The sequence below is a fragment of the Ursus maritimus genome, assembly GCF_017311325.1.
Source record: "Ursus maritimus isolate PB19 chromosome X unlocalized genomic scaffold, ASM1731132v1 scaffold_X1, whole genome shotgun sequence".
In the NCBI taxonomy this organism is placed as follows: domain Eukaryota; kingdom Metazoa; phylum Chordata; class Mammalia; order Carnivora; family Ursidae; genus Ursus; species Ursus maritimus.
This window is the reverse complement of record NW_024423319.1, coordinates 69,135,773-69,151,916: the sequence shown is the minus strand read 5'-3', so window position 1 is coordinate 69,151,916 and position 16,144 is coordinate 69,135,773. Positions and strand designations below refer to the sequence as shown.

The window sequence follows — 16,144 nt, the reverse complement described above, 5'->3', positions numbered from 1 at the left end:
GACAGTATTGGCTTTCTGTCATCTCACTCCATTTTTATGTTCTATATGCCTTATTTCTTTTTTTTGTTCTATTTTTATTGTTTTCTTTTGTATTAAATGTGTATTTTCTAGTGTACCATTTTATTTTTATTAATATCAAACAAATTTTTTATTTATTTATTTTTATTGTAAAAAAAAATAAAGATATTTATTTGGAAAACAATTGCCTCAAAATTCTTTCCAAATTCAGAATCTACAGGTCATGGTACAAATGAATACAATCATCATTAAATTGTTCACTCTATTAAATAAAATTTTAAATTAATTTATTTATGTGAAATAGTGTTTTCCCCCACATTTCTTAGTGAGGATGAGACCCCACTTAGGAGTGCTGGAGATGACCTTGCTATCATCATTAATTGGCCTTGTATGGCCAGTAATGTGTAAATTTTATTTTTACAAATACCTCTCAGATGATTATCATCATGAAGAAGGAAATTTAGGAAACATGATTTTCAATCTTTGTAGATTTTTAAAAGTTTCTTTTGAACCACTGATCACAGAATCCACTCCACTGAAAAGTCTTATCCAGTCCAGTTTTTAGGAAGGTTAAGTAAGTAAGTTCTGAACATTTGGTTTGATAAATTCTTCTCTCTTTTTGATGCATCACAAAAACTTTAATTCGTTGTTTCCTAAAAGACGCTCACTCTTTCTTCCATTTCTGTGCTAGCTTTTCTGGAACAAGCATTTCTTTTCCTTTTTGTAGGGTCCATCTTCCTAAGTCATAACAATCCAGCCTCAAGCTTCATATTTAAAAATTAATTTCTTATTGAAAATTGTCATATTTAATAACCTTTTGCTTGTCATTCAGCTTCCTTCTCTTTCTGTAACTTAAGAAGTTAGGGTGCTTTGTATAGATTCAATACTCTGGCCTTTCCACTTTTAAGGATTTATCTCATACTGATGACCCCGCCGTATGCCAGCCTGATCTCATATCATATTCTAATGGGTACAACTCCCTTTGGCATCCCTGTCAAGATAATATCTTTCTTCCAAAGGGTCATTATTCTGGGAAACATAGCTGATAAGGTGGGAGTGGAAAAGCATCGTTCACCCTCCTGCCTGAGTTCACCCTTGACCTTGAGTCACAGCTTTTATTTTATATATGCCTTATTTCTTTTTTGTTCTATTTTTTATTGTTTTCTTTTTGTATTAAATGTGTATTTTCTAGTGTACCATTTTATTTTTATTAATTAATTAAATTTTATTTATTTATTTATTGTAAAAAAAAGATAGCATATTTATTTGGAAAACAATTGCCTCAAAATTCTTTTCCAAATTCAGAATCTACAGGTCATGGTACAAATGAATACAAATCATCATTAAATTGTTCACTTATTAAATAAAATTTTAAATTAATTGATTATGTGAAATAGTGTTTTCCCACATTTCTGTGATGAGACTCACTTAGGAGTGCTGGAGATTAATTCTGCTAATTAATACACTGGCCTTGTATGGGCCAGTAATGTGTAAATTTTATTTTTACAAATACCTTCAGATGATTATCATGAAGAAGGAAATTTAGGAAACATGATTTTCAATTTCCTTTGCAGATTTTAAGTTTTGAACCACTGATCACAGAACGACCCACTGAAAAGTCTTATCCAGTCCAGTTTTAGGAAGGTTAAGTAAGTTCTGAACATTTGGTTTGATAAATTCTTCTCTTTGGATGCATCACAAAAACTTTAATTCGGTTGTTTCCTAAAAGACGTTCACTCTTCTTTCCATTTCTGTGCCAGCTTTTCTGGAACACATTTTCCTTGCAGGGTCCATCTTCCTTAAGTCATAACAATCCAATTAAGTCATATTTAAAAATTAATTTCTTATTGAAAAATTGTCATATTTAATAACCTTTGCTTGCTTCTGTCCAGCTTCCTTCTCTTCTGTAACTTAAGAAGTTAGGGTGCTTTGTATAGATTCAATACTCTGGCCTTTCCACTTTTAAGGATTTATCTCATACTGATGACCCCATGTATGCCAGCCTGGATCTCATCATATTCTCTAATGGGTACAACTCCCTTTGGCATCCCTGTCAAGATAATATCTCTTTCTTCCAAGGTCATTATCTTAGAAACATAGCTGATAAGGTGGGGAGTGGAAAAGATCATGGAGGATGTCTCACCCTCCTGCCTGAGTTCACCCTTGACCTTGAGTCACAGCTTCAAGTTGTGAGGTTCAGGATCTTCTTTTGGGGATGAACATACTGACAAGGCAGTGAAGCTCTTGGCCAGAGTCCACGGCAGCCTCTCCTTGCACTTCTTCCCCTTCACGTTTCTGGTGGTCATGTCCAAGCTCTGGGCATAGCCCACCACATAGTCCATGGCTGAGGCCTCTGGGATGGTGTGACAACACCTGCCCATCACCATGCCCAGCTCCAGCTGTGGTGTATTTTGCAGCTATGGGCTGGCATGAGGATTGCAAGCCCTTGGGAGGATAAGTGGTGGACCACTTCTGGAAGAACACTTGCTTGCTCAGTCCTGCACTCTGCATCTCCCTGGTGTGATCTGCATAGTTCCTATCATGCACATGATGTTCTTCCCTGACTCCCAGAAGCAGGACAACAGCCTGGAGGCTGCTCTGTCTGGGCAGGTTGACCCTGGAATCATCTAGTGTACCATTTTATTATTTTATTTTATTTTATTTTGTTATTTTATTTTATTTTATATATTTATTTATTTATTTGGAGAGAGAGCATGCACACAGAGGGAGGGGCAGAGGGAGAGTGAGAGAGAAACTCTCAAGCAAACTTCCCACTGAACACGTAGAAAACACGGGGCTCTGTCTCACCACCCTGAGATCATGACCTGAGCCAAAATCAAAAGTCAGATGCTAAACTGAGGGAGCCACCCAGACACACTTGATGTACCATTTTAAAACTATATTTTTGAGTTACTTTCTTAGCGGTCACCCTGGTTAACTTCTTCACTTAAATCAATCTAGTTTTATTAAACTAATTTTATTTTGATATTATATGAAAAACTTTGCTCCAATATACCTCTATTCCCTCTATCCTTCTTGTATGCTATTATCATCCAAATTAAGCTTTTTTAAAATTATGATGTTAGTCACCATACAGTACATCATTAGTTTTTGATGTAGTGTTCCATGATTCATCATTTGCATATAACACCCAGTGCTCTATGCACTAAGTGCACTCCTTAACACCCTTCACTGGGCTAGCCCATCCCCCATCCCCTCTAAAACCCTCATTTGTTTCCCGGATAGCCATCAACGCATCCTTTGTTTATTATTTAATGCTAATGTCTTTTTTAAAAACATAGAAAAATGAAGTTACAAATAAAAATTATTTTGTACCCTTTCTATTTGTCTATGTAATCACCTTTACTAGTGCCCTTTATTTTTTCATATAGATTTGAGTTTCTGTCTAGTGTCCTGTCCTTTCTGCCTCGAAGAGTATCTTTAGTAATTCTCATGTATCTTCTAGTAACATTATTCTCTGTTCTGGTTTATCTGGAAATTACTTAATTTCTGTTTTATTTTAAAATATTTTAAACTATAAATTTCCTGCTAAACACTGTTTTAGCTGCATCCTATATGTTTTGGTATGTTGTGTTTTCTATTTTACACAACTCAAAGTATTTTCTAAATTCCTTTGTGATTTCTTCTGAGGGCACTTGGTTATTTAGAAGTGTGCTGTTTAATTTCATTATGTAGGGCCTAACTGAAGCAGAGTAAAGCAGCACAGGTGCCACCCTGGTTCTGGGCCTAGCACACATATTGATGTAGCTGGTCCCATTGAGTCAACTGGAGGCCATGTGTCACTGTTAACACTAACTCAACTCTACTGCTCATTGTTTTCTGAATCCCCTAAGCAGTTGCTACCACTTTCCAATCTTTTGTTTGTGTAGGAAGTGCTTTTTTCTTCTTTTATTTTTTTTCAAATGTCAACTCATTTTGCATATTTTTTTTCTTTTTTCCTTCCCTGGTGAAAAAAGGAGAGGTAAAGGCATTTTCCTTCTGTCTGATGCAGTCTGCCTATTAGCAGACAGCTAAGGCTTTGGATATGTGAGGGATTAAGGAATATCCAAGTCTCTGGAAATAGAGCTTTAGAGAATAGAAGTTGAGAGCACTGCCAGGAATTACCTAGACTGGGCTACCACAGTAGCCTAACTCCTGCCACCACACAAATTCTCTACTGTGGGTCAAAGAAGGACTAGGTTTGTCACAGAAATCATGCATGGCAAGTTAGAGGTGGAAGGGTCATGATCTAATTCAAACCCCTCGCATTACACAGATAAAGACACTGAGGCAGACAGAGAGGTGGGACCTAGCCCATGTTCTCCCAGTCAGTCAGCATGAGAGGCAGATCTGGAATCCCAAGGCTCATCCTCAGATTTTATGGGGGAGTCTATGTCTGTGAGTTACACTGTTATGATATGCAAAGCACTGTAACAAACTATATGTTGGCTTAGCACTCGATAGCTACTCTGCCCCAACTCAAGGCCACATTCAGTAGACTCCCTTCCAGTTGAATCTGGCTTCCTCACCCACCCACATCATTAAGATGCCCTGATCTTTTTTTTTCTCTTGTTATTAATGTGGGGTTTACTTCCCAAATAAGATCTTCTCACCACTAATGCCACCCCATTACCTCCTCACATGGAGCTGATTATAGTCATCAGTTCCAGCCTTTGAAGATAGCCTACAGGCGCACTTAATTGCCCAGTTTTATACTTCCTGGAACACTGGCCAGGGAAATATTGAAGTGTATACTCCATAATGAAGTGATCTAATTGGGTCTCCTTTGCATAAGTCTTCCAAGTTGTTGAGCAGTTTCTGTGAGAACAGGTTATAGAGAGCAAGGACACCATTTTTGGAAGCTGCTTCACTTCACCAAGGTTAGCTATCATTCTCTCCCCCTCCCCGTTGAGAACATCTTTTTGGTATATCCCCAATGGCCAGCTTTGAAATCTCAAGCCATGCCCTACATTGGCCAACATCTTCAGGCTGTGTTTTGAGATACTTAAAACAGATGGTTCTTTGATTATTATTATTATTTTTTTTTGATCAAGGAGGTTTTTGGCTTTACAACTGTTCTCATTTGCTTTCTTCTTAGGCCAATCCTGTAAACAGGCAGCCAGTTTCCTGTCCCAGGGTAGATGGAAATATTTCAGTTGGGTATTTTAGAATGACAGTTTCTTGTTTGCTGCTTCATTGGCTGATAGTTGTGTTTACAGTTAGCCCTGGCAGATGCAACCCAGGGATCAAGTTAGAGATATGGTTATCTGCTCTTAGCTCCCAATTGTGGTGGGAGGCTCATTGAGAAAATCACTTAAGTCTGAACCCCTAGAGTAGGAGAAAATTGAATGAAGAGACCAATTCATGGTGTTTTTGAGTCGGGGTGGGGGGGATAGTGTGAACTAAAATGTTTCCCTGAAGGGTAACTGCTAAAGGGAAACCAGAGGTAGCTAGAAGTGGCAAGAATGGACTGAAAAATACATCAAGAGTTAAACTTGGTGTAGTAAAAATAGTACTGGGCTGGGAGTTAGGAAACCCAGGTTCTGATATAGGCTCTGTGTGACTTTAGATGAGCCTCTCCCACTATTCCCCACTACAATATTTTCTCCAGGTTTCATTTATTCATCTTTAACATGAGAGTGTTGACATAGATGGTCTATCAAAGGCACTCCTAGCTTTGGTCTTTGAAGATTCCAGAATTACAAGAGCCATCCTGGCACTGCCACTGTCTTTGCCCTGGCACATTCCAGCTCTGTAAATAAGAACTGCCAAAACTTAGCCAATAACAGAGAGAGGAATACATCAAATGGTGTAAGGACTTTCCAGTAACTGAAAATGCCAGATAAAAATTCAGTGAGAAGTACTTAGCCCCACAGAAGTAAAGGGAAGTCATGGAAGGGAAGAGAAGGAACACTCTTAGGATAGCAAAGACAATGAGAACAGGGGAAATTGGTAAAGATTACTGGGCTCAGGGGCCTGGAAGGAGGTCTCTTGTGTATAGACATTTAACCTGCCCATCCTGGCTGGGGGGCAACTTTTTATTCATGGGGTTCTGTACCACCTATTGGAAACTCTGAGAGGAGATTTAGACATGCTGATTCTCCATTACATTCATCTTGTCATTCAACAACTCAAGAACTCCGAGACTTCTCATGATTTATGCATTAAGTCCAGACTCCTTTACTCAGTTTTCAAGGCTAATAACTCCTTTTCTCATTAACTCATATTTCCTAGTTTTTTGCAGATCAGATATTCCCAAAAGTATGATCATGATCACTGTTCCTACACTGGATTGGAATTTAGAAAATCTGGGTTGTGATTTTCTGATACTGGTGCTGTCATCATAGGATATGGAAGTGAGAAAACAGTGTGTTGAGTACACCTACTATATGTCAGAAACTGGTGTCTACCTTTTCCATGGATGCTTCATAATTAAATGGTACAGCAACCTTTTGAGTAAAACATTTTTTTTTTTTACTTACGGATGAGGAAATTGACACCAAGAACAAGGAAGAATCTTGGCTTTGGTCATTAAGGGATACTTTGGCAGAGAAAAGCTTTTTTTAATATAATATCCTTCTCCTCCTCTAAAAGAAAAAAAAAAGAAAAAATTGATGAGCTTTTTAAATTAATAAAGAGAAAATGTAAATGAGCTTAAATTTCAGCAAGAGAAATTAAGTTTGACCTAAATAAGAACTTCCTGAGAGTAAGGGCTCTTAGACACTGGAACCATCTGATAAGAGTCTTGTACTACCTTTTCCCTCAGCAAATGAAGAAACCATCTAGAGTCCCCCACCTCCATTTAATAGCCTCCTCAAACCCCAGTGTTTGAATGAACCATATTAGTCATTTGGTACACTTTTCCCTCGATTTTCAAGGAGTCAAGAGGAAGGACAAAATATCTTGAAGTTGGGGTGCCTGGGTGGCTCAGTTGTTAAGCGTCTGCCTGCGGTTCAGGGCATGATCCCAGCATTATGGGATCGAGCCCCACATCAGGCTTCTCCGCTATGAGCCCGCTTCTTCCTCTCCCACTCCCCCTGCTTGTGTTCCCTCTCTCGCTGGCTGTCTCTCACTCTGTCAAATAAATAGATTAAAAAATCTTTTAAAAAAATGTAAAAAAAAGTATCTTGAAGTAACTTCCCCCACAATGAATGTTTCGTTTCAGCAAGCACATGGGCCAAATGTTAGGCTAATGAAAGTGACAAAGCAACCCTTGGGCTGGGCTTGGAAGGAGGGTGATGAGACACCTGCATTTTTTGCATAGAGTGGATTAAACCACATGCAATGGGATCTAGGGAGGCCGAAACAACAGGCAAAGAAGACATCATTTGTAATGTGTGTTTAGGGACATTTGTGGCCCTCAGCACCAATAAGATTTCAAGAGTCTTTCCCTCCCATATGTATTTCATATGTGGAATTTAAGAAACAAAACAAACGAGCAAAGGAAAGGGAAAAAAGAGAGAAGCAAACCAAGAAACAGACTCTTAACTGTAGAGAACAAACTGATGGTTACCAGAGGGGAGGTGGGTAAGGGGTTAGGTTAAATAGATGATGGGGATTGAGGAATGCACTTGTTGAGATGAGCATGAGAGTATTGTACGGAAGTGTTAACTCACTATATTGTACACCTGTATTGTCACTAACTGGAATTCAGATAAAAACTTGGGAAAAAAACCTAAAAAAACCACCAAAAACAAACAAACAAAAACCAAAAAGCATACGTAAGCATAAAATTGGTGAATAAAATTCTACAATTTTCATGATGACTATTTTGGAGATTTTTGTTTTGTTTTGTTGATAGAAAGTATCAGATTGTTTTTAATTTTTTTGAAGTATCTGTTTGCTAATGTCCTAGTCTGACTTTGGTCTACCTATTTGGTGACCCAGCACCAAATCCTGTTTCGATTTCACCCTCCTCACACTTGAAAAATCTTTATCTTACCCAATCTCTGGGGCACCAATCTTATGACCATCTGGAGTAGAATTTCTCAGCCTGCCCTCTTCTATCTTAAAACAGGATGTCTCCCAGTTCTATGAGAAATTTCTTCTTTTAGGCACTGTGAATGTCTCCAATATGTTTTGAATGGATTTTCTGAAACTCTTCAGCTTTGATCAGCGGAAAATATTTTCCAGGTAAGTAAGCAGGCCCAGAGAAGAGAAGCAATTCAACTAAAGTACTTTGTTAGTGGTTGCACTCAAATCCTGGCCTTGTCTTTCCACCCTAAACTCCTCACAGGAGACTCCATGCTTTAGAATATTTTTCATTGAGTTTGGATAAGAAAAATATAAAAACATAAGAGCTTAATTGGCTGTTTGTTTTAAATTGACTTTTTTCTACTTATATGTGTTCTTGGTTCATGTTTTTGATTAATAGAGATTACTATGCCATTTCCTTTTGAAAAAAACTTTTGGTTTATCCCAGGAAACAATCTGAGGGTTTTTTTGGGGGGGATGGGCTAGCCCAGTGATGGGTATTAAGGAGAGCACGTATTGCATGGCGCACTGGGTGTTATATGTAAATGATGAATCATGGAACACTACATCAAAAACTAATGATGTACTATATGGTCACTAACATATCATAATAATAAAAAAATTTGATTTACATATAACACCCAGTGCTTGTTGATGAATCATGGAACACTACATCAAAACTAATGAAGTACTGTATGGTGACTAACATAACATAATAAAAAAATTAAAAGATTTTATTTATTTATTTGAAAAAGTGATAAAGAAAACACACATGAGCAGGGGGAAGAGCAGAAGGGGAGGGAGAAGGTGAGTAAAGAATCTCAAGCAGACCCAGCACTGAGAGTAGAGCCTGATATGGGGCGTGATCCCACAACCCTGATATCAAGGCCTGAGCTGAAACCAAGAGTCTGACAGGACCACTGAGCCACCCAGGTGCCCTGACTATTCAATTTCTTAAAGCGGTTTCTAGTTATTGATGTCATAGCCTTAAAGGCATAGGAGATATTGTTTATAATAATGCCTGAACTTCAAGCTGTCAGATTGAGTCTTCTCCTCTAGCAAAGTTCATAAACCATGGGACTCAGAGATGAGGTATTATTTGATATTTTAAATTGTGCATTCTGTTCAGACCTTTTACTTTTTGTATTCAAGTATAATTAACATATAGTTTTATATTAGTTTAGGATGCACAATATAATGATTCAACAATTCTATACATTCTCAGTGCTCATCACGATAAGTGCATGCCTTAATCCTCATCAACTATTTCACCCATTCCCCCACCCACCTCCTCTCTAGAAACCACCAGTTTGTTCTCTAAGAGTCTGTCAGAGAAAGACAAATACCATATGATTTCACTCATATGTGGAATTTAAGAAACAAATCAAACTATCATAGGTGAAAAAAAGACTAATGATGTACTGTATGGTGACTAATATAACATAATAAAAAATTTTAAAAAAAGAGAGAGACAAACCAAGGAAGAGACTCTTAACTATAAAGAACAAATTGATGGTTACCAAAGGGGGGGTTCCTGGGGGGATAAATTAAATTGGTGATGGGGATTTAGGAGTGACCTGTGATGAGGACTGGGTGTTGTATGAAAGTGTTAAATTACTAAATTGTACACTTGAAACTAATATTACACTGTAGGTTAACTAACTGGAATTTAAATAAAAACTTTAAAAAAAGAGTTTGATTTTTTGTTTGCCTTTTTTTTCTTTGTTCATTTGTTTTGCTTTTTAAATTCTATACATGAATAAAATCATATGGTATCTTTCTCTGAGTGACTTATTTTACTTAGCATTATACCCTGTAGATCCATCCAGGTTGTTGCACTTATTTGTATTTTAATCTAAAGTGCTGCCTGGAGCTTATACTATTTTCATGGCAGAACCAGAACAAATAATTTCCTTCTTTCTCTTCTCATTAGTAACTCATTCCAAGGAGTTACTCTGCTTCCAACTCTCTTGCAGGCCTTGCCATGTAATAAGGTCACACTTACTTGCTGTGTGATTTTGGGTGAGTCACTCCACATCTCTGAGTTCCAGTTTCTTTATCTGTGAAATTGAGACAATGAACAATGGTGTATACTCTTTCCAGATGAGAGAATTGGTGAGAATTTTCTTTGGAAACTAAAAAAACATGCCACATATGGAAAAAAGTTGACATCTATGTTCAAGTCACAGAAAGATGAGATTCTTTCCAGGAAGTGGATTTTCTTCAGAAAATTTTCCTCAGCTTCCACTTGCTTTCCCCATGAGAAGTTTTGGGCTCAGGCTCAGCTGTTCTCAGAAGGAAACCCACCTGACCCTAGTTCTTTACATCCATGGTAAAAATCAGCTATGCTTGGTCCTCAGAAACTCTGACTTCCTACCTGGCTCAGGCCCTAGCTTTAACCCAGCCCAAAGGTGAATAAGTTTAAGTAGATGAGTGACCAAGGAACTGTGGTGATTTTATTATTAGATACTGAGCCTAGAGAAAAGAAAAAACTGACTTCCTCTGATCTGGAAAAAGAGAAAGAAGTTAGAAAGGGCTCCGTGGAAGTATTGAGTGTGCAAGACTCTGAAGATAGCCACCTTCTGAGTGAAGATAAAAAATAGGAACAGAATAAGGACGTAAAAATAAGGTCCAGTGGCAGAGGTGACTCCCCTTTGGATATTAAGGGAAAGGACAGAGGTAGGTGAGGGATATGACCTAGAACAAGGGCATGAATGAAAAAGGCTGAACAGGTTTTATGACTTCCATAGGAATGTGATGTCGATGAGGTTGTGGAATATAGGCGAGGTTCAGTGGGGTAGAGTCTGGAGCCGACAACCAAGAAAGAATTCTTGAGGCATCTTTGGTGCAAAATTGGTGGTTTATTAAAGCATGGGGACAGGACCCATGGGCAGAAAGAGCTGTTGCACCGGGGTTGTGAGGAATGGCCCATTATATTTATTTGAAAAAGCGATGGGAGGGGGTTAGGGATAGCGTAAGTCTCTAAGGAATTTTGGAAGCAAGGTTTCCAGGACCTTGAGGGGGCTAGCTGTTGTTGGGAAATGGTCGTTTATTACTGTCTAATAAAACCTGAGTCATGAGACCCTTCAGATGTATATCGGTGGGCCCTATGCTTGGGGGATGATTGCCAATACGTATCTTGGGGGGGTGCTTAGAGATAAAGGAAGTTTCCAAAGGAATTTTTATACTTTAATGTAGACTTACAGGATCTTGGTGGAGAGGAGGGGGGCAGGCTAGGACTGCCTTTTGCCCTTAGCAAAGTATTAACATCGAGGCAGCTGAATTCCTAGAAGAATTTCACCGTGCCTGTTTCAAGGACTTGTCAATGGGCTGTAGGTAGTAAGGAAATTTAACTGTGTCTACATACATTCCCTTCTGGAAGCTAGGTTACTGATTGCTTTGTTCTTGTAAACTGCTAAGACATTTGTAAAGTGAAGGAGACTCAAGTCTTGCAAGATTGTGGTATCTATAGGTTAACTGTTTCTTTGTCCTTTAGGGCAGCCAGGAGTGCCTGAGGAATGTCACATACATCCCATGGGGGGGTGCAGGGTGTCAGCTTCTGTTTTGTCTTCAGCTTGCCTTCCTTTCCCTCATCCATGTGATGGCTAAATATGGCAATGTGGCATCCATCTGCATTTCTACAGTACAGGGTTCAGAGAAAGGGATTAATGTGTTTGCACTACCAGGACCAGTCATACCTTACCAAATCCAATTTCACCTCTGAGTGTTATACATTCAAATAAATACAGATAAAATGGAGCATACTTTTAGGTAGAGACAGAGAAAAGAGGAAGAAACATTCCCTTGAGAAAAAGTTGGAAAAGTGAGGTGTTTTTGCTGTTGTTGTTGTTGTTGTTGTTGTTGTTGTTGTTGTTTAACCTGGAGACCAGAAAATATAGGGTTTGGCCAGGGAAAACACGGTAGACAAATAGATGTATTACTTGATTTCCCAAAGTCAGAGCTACCACTGATGGGTGGGAGCTACACACAGAGGTGGATTTCAACTCCAAATTAAAAAGAAATTTCTGACAATCAGAGTTATCTAGACATAGAATGGACTTCTTAAAAGATAATGAGTTTACAGTCCCTAGAAGTGAACACCCAGATGCTAGAAGGCATTTAGGCAAATATTCTCAAAAGGAGACTGGGGCCTACAAAGAGTTGGACAAGAGGAGACTGGTATTTACTTCTAAGCCTCAGATGAATATATATAATTCTAGGAGGAAATCAGTTTGAAACAATGAGTTCTTAGCTAAAAAGAGCTACATTATGACCTATGTCCATACCACTTTTCCTATATTTTTTTTCTTAGAAAAGGCAGTTTCCTGTAAATATATCTCCTACAGAGATAGCTGAAAAACCTTTGATTTTTGTATGTTTCTTCAGATTCCCCTAAAACAATTCATAGTTTAAAGATCCCTCTGGAGAACTTAACCTTAAGGAAAAATATTTCAGGAGATCCCAAAATTTTGCAAGTGCAACTGTAGGTTGCTGCAACTGAGAAAATTTTCCTGTGAATGGAGGCATCCTCCTATATCCCAGAGGACAGAATGCTTGGCTATGAGCCAACCCTCATCCTCCTGCAGTAATGGGCATGAGGTATAGGGAGTGTGTTGCCCCAGATTTATCAGAAAATCCCCAGAACAAAAAGGGTCATTTACATTGTTGTTCAGGATACTCTTGGTGACTCTTAAAAGAGATTTGGAGGTGGGTGGAAGGTACAATGCCAAATACTCCTGAAAAAGGGGGCAATCTTTTTGTCATTCTCTTCCTTCCTTTTAACCCATGGTCCCTTGCAGGGAACCCTGCATAAATATGCAGGCAGAAGGTGATGCAGGCAGATCCTTTTGTAAATAAAGCCAAATATCAGTGAAAAGAGCAAAAGGCCACAGTTTCTTTCATCAAGGTCACTGCAGAAGGTGGAGGATTGCCATGGCAACACCCTGAGAAACCAAATATGGCAGTAGGGGGTATATGTAAAGCTACTTCCTGACCTCCACAATGGAGATTGGGAAGAAAGAAAATGGAAAATTCCTAAAGGACTAGGAGAGTTTCTCAGATAAAAGAGGTTGCCCTGGGTAGCAAGCTACAAACAAGACTCAGTGCTCACATCCTGGATATGGTGCTCACGTTGCACACAGAGTATCAGTACCTCCTGTTATATACAGAGCATAACATTGCATTGCGTGGATGTAGATTTTTCCAAGGAAGAGAAGGTAACCCTCCAATTACCTCTTTTATGTCTATGGGGCTTCTAACAAGAGATATGGTAGTGACTAAGCCTGAAACACATTTTTCTGCCTATAAGCAAGAGGTAAGAAAGGAAAAGGGCAATATAATTCCAAATATTCCCATCCACAATTCTCTTATGTTTCCCCAGCAGAGATAGGAATAGGTCATAAGTCAAATGAAACAAAACAAAACAAAACAAAACTATAGTTTCTTTTATTTGATCCTTCATAGAAGAATCTGGGTTTTCAGAGATATTACCTAGTTCTTCAAAATCGTTAAGATGGAAGACTCTACACCTGCCTTTATAAATCATTCTGTAGCTTAACTACACTATTTTATCTTGTTTACTAACAATCACTGGCTTACTATGACTATAAAAAATAATATAGAAAGGTTTGAAAATTAATCTGGAAATGAAGAATATACTTTTTTTTATTAAAACAAACAAGTGTTGTTATTTATTTTTTTCTATTTTGTTCTGTTCTTTTGTTTCTTTTTAAAAATTATATTCAGTTAGCCAACATATACTACATCATAAGCTTTTGATGTAGTGTTCAATGATTCATTACACCAAGTGCTCATCGCAACCCATGCTCTCCTAATACCCATCACCCAGGTACCCCTTTCCCCCCACCTCTCCGCCTTGTGTAAACCTCAGTTTCTTTCCTGGAGTCCAGAGTCTCTCATGGTTTGTCTCCCTATCTAATTTCTTCCCATTCAGTTTTCCCTACTTTCCCTCATGGAACTCCCCACTATTCCTTATGTTCCACAAATGGGTGAAACCATATGATAACTGTCTTTCTCTGCTTGACTTATTTCACTTAGCATAATCCCCTCCAGTTCCATCCATGTCAATGCAAATGGTAGGTATTCATCCTTTCTGATGGCTGAGTAATGTTCCATTGTATATATGAACCACATAATCTTTATCCATCCATCTGTTGAAAGACATCTCAACTCCTTCCATAGTTTGGCTATTGTGGACATTGCTGCTATAAACATTGGGGTGCAGGTGTCCCTTCCTGTCAGTACATCTGTATCTTTGGGGTAATTACCTAGTAGTGCAACTGCTGGATTGTAGGGTAGGTCTAGTTTTAATGTCTCGAGGAACTCCATACTGTTTTCCAAAGTGGCTGTACCATCTTGCTTTCCCACCAACAGTGTAAGAGGGTTCCCCTTTCTCCATATCCTCACCAACATTTGTTGTTTCCTGCGTTATTAATTTTAGCCATTCGGACTGGTGTAAGGTAGTATCTCATTGTGGTTTTGATTTGTATTTACCTGATGGCTACTGATTATGAACATTTTTTAATGTGTCTGTTGGCCATTTGTATGTCTTCTTTGGAAAAGTGTCTGTTCATGTCTTCTGCCCATTTATTGACTGGAATTTTTGGGTTTTGGTTGTTGAATTTGAGAAGTTCCTTATAATTCCTGGATACCAGCCTTTTATCTGTAATGTCACTTGCAAATATCTTCTCCCATTCCGTAGGTTGCCTCTTAATTTTGTTGATTCTTTCCTTTGCTGTGCAGAAAATTTTTATCTTGATGAGGTCCCAAGGGTTCATTTTTGCTTTTGTTTCCCTTGCCTTTAGAGTCGTGTCTTGAAAGAAGTTGCTGTGGCTGAGTTCGAAGAGGTTATTGCCTGTGTTCTTCTCTAGGATTTTGATGGATTCCTGTCCCACATTGAGGTCTTTCATCCATTTTGAGTTTATCTTTGTGTATGGTGTAAGAGAATGGCCCAGTTTTATTCTTCTGTATGTGGATGTCCAATTTTCACAGCAGCACTTATTGAAGAGACTGTCTTTTTTTCATTGGATATTCTTTCCAGCTTTGTTCACGATTAGTCGACTATAGAGGTGAGGGTTCATTTCTGGATTCTCTATTCTTTTCTGTTGATCTATGTGTCTGTTTTTGTGTCTTGATGATCACAACTTTGTAATATAGCTTGAAGTCAGGCATTATGATACCCCAGCTTTGGTTTTCTTTTTCAACAATCCCCTGAAGATTTGGGATATTTTCTACTTCCGTGCAATTTTTAGGATTGTTTGTTCCAGCTCTGTGAAAAATGTCAATGGTATTTTGATCAGGATTTCATTGAAAGTGTAGATTGCTCTGGGCAGCATAGACATTTTCACAATGTTTATTCATCCAATCCATGAGCAAGGAATATTTTTCCATCTCTTTGTGTCTTCCTCCATTTCTTTCATAAGTGTTCTGTAGTTTCTAGAGTATAGGTCCTTTACCTCTTTGGTTAGCTTTATTCATAGGTATCTTATGGTTTTTGGTGCTACTGTAAATGGAATTTGTTCCTTAATTTCTTTCCTCAGTTACATTGTTAGTGTATAGAAATACAACTGATTTCTGTGCATTGATTTTGTATCCTGCCACATTGCTGAATTGCTGTATGAGTCCTAGTAATTTGGGGGTGGAGGCTTTTGGGTTTTCCACATAAAGTATCATGTGATCTGTGAAAAGAGAGAGTTTTATTTCTTCTTTGTCAATTTCAAGGCCTTTTATTTCTTTTTATTGTCTGATTGCTGAGGCTAGGACTTCTAGAACTATGTTGAACAAATGTGGTGAGAGTGGGCATTCCTATTGTGTTCCTGACCATAGGGAAAATAATCTCAGTTCTTCCCCATTGAGAATGATATTCGCTCTGGGCTTTTGATAGATGGCCTTTTTGATATTGAGGTATGGTCCCTCTATCTCTATATTTTGAAGAGCTTTCATCAGGAAAGGATGTTGGACTTTGTCAAATGCTTTTTCTGCATCCACTGAGAGGATCATATGGTTCCTAGCTTTTATTAATGTGATCCATCACATTGATTGATTTCCAAAGGTTGAACTACCCTTGCATCCCAGGAATAAATCGCACCTGATCATGGTAGGTAATCAGTTTAATGAATCCTATTGGCTAGGA

At 38.3% G+C, this 16,144-nt stretch overlaps 1 pseudogene; it reads right to left on the bottom strand.

Annotated features, from left to right (window-relative positions):
- Positions 1–898: 898 nt before the first annotated feature.
- Positions 899–2,645, bottom strand: LOC103681152 (annotated as a pseudogene).
- Between the last annotated feature and the right edge of the window lie 13,499 nt (positions 2,646–16,144).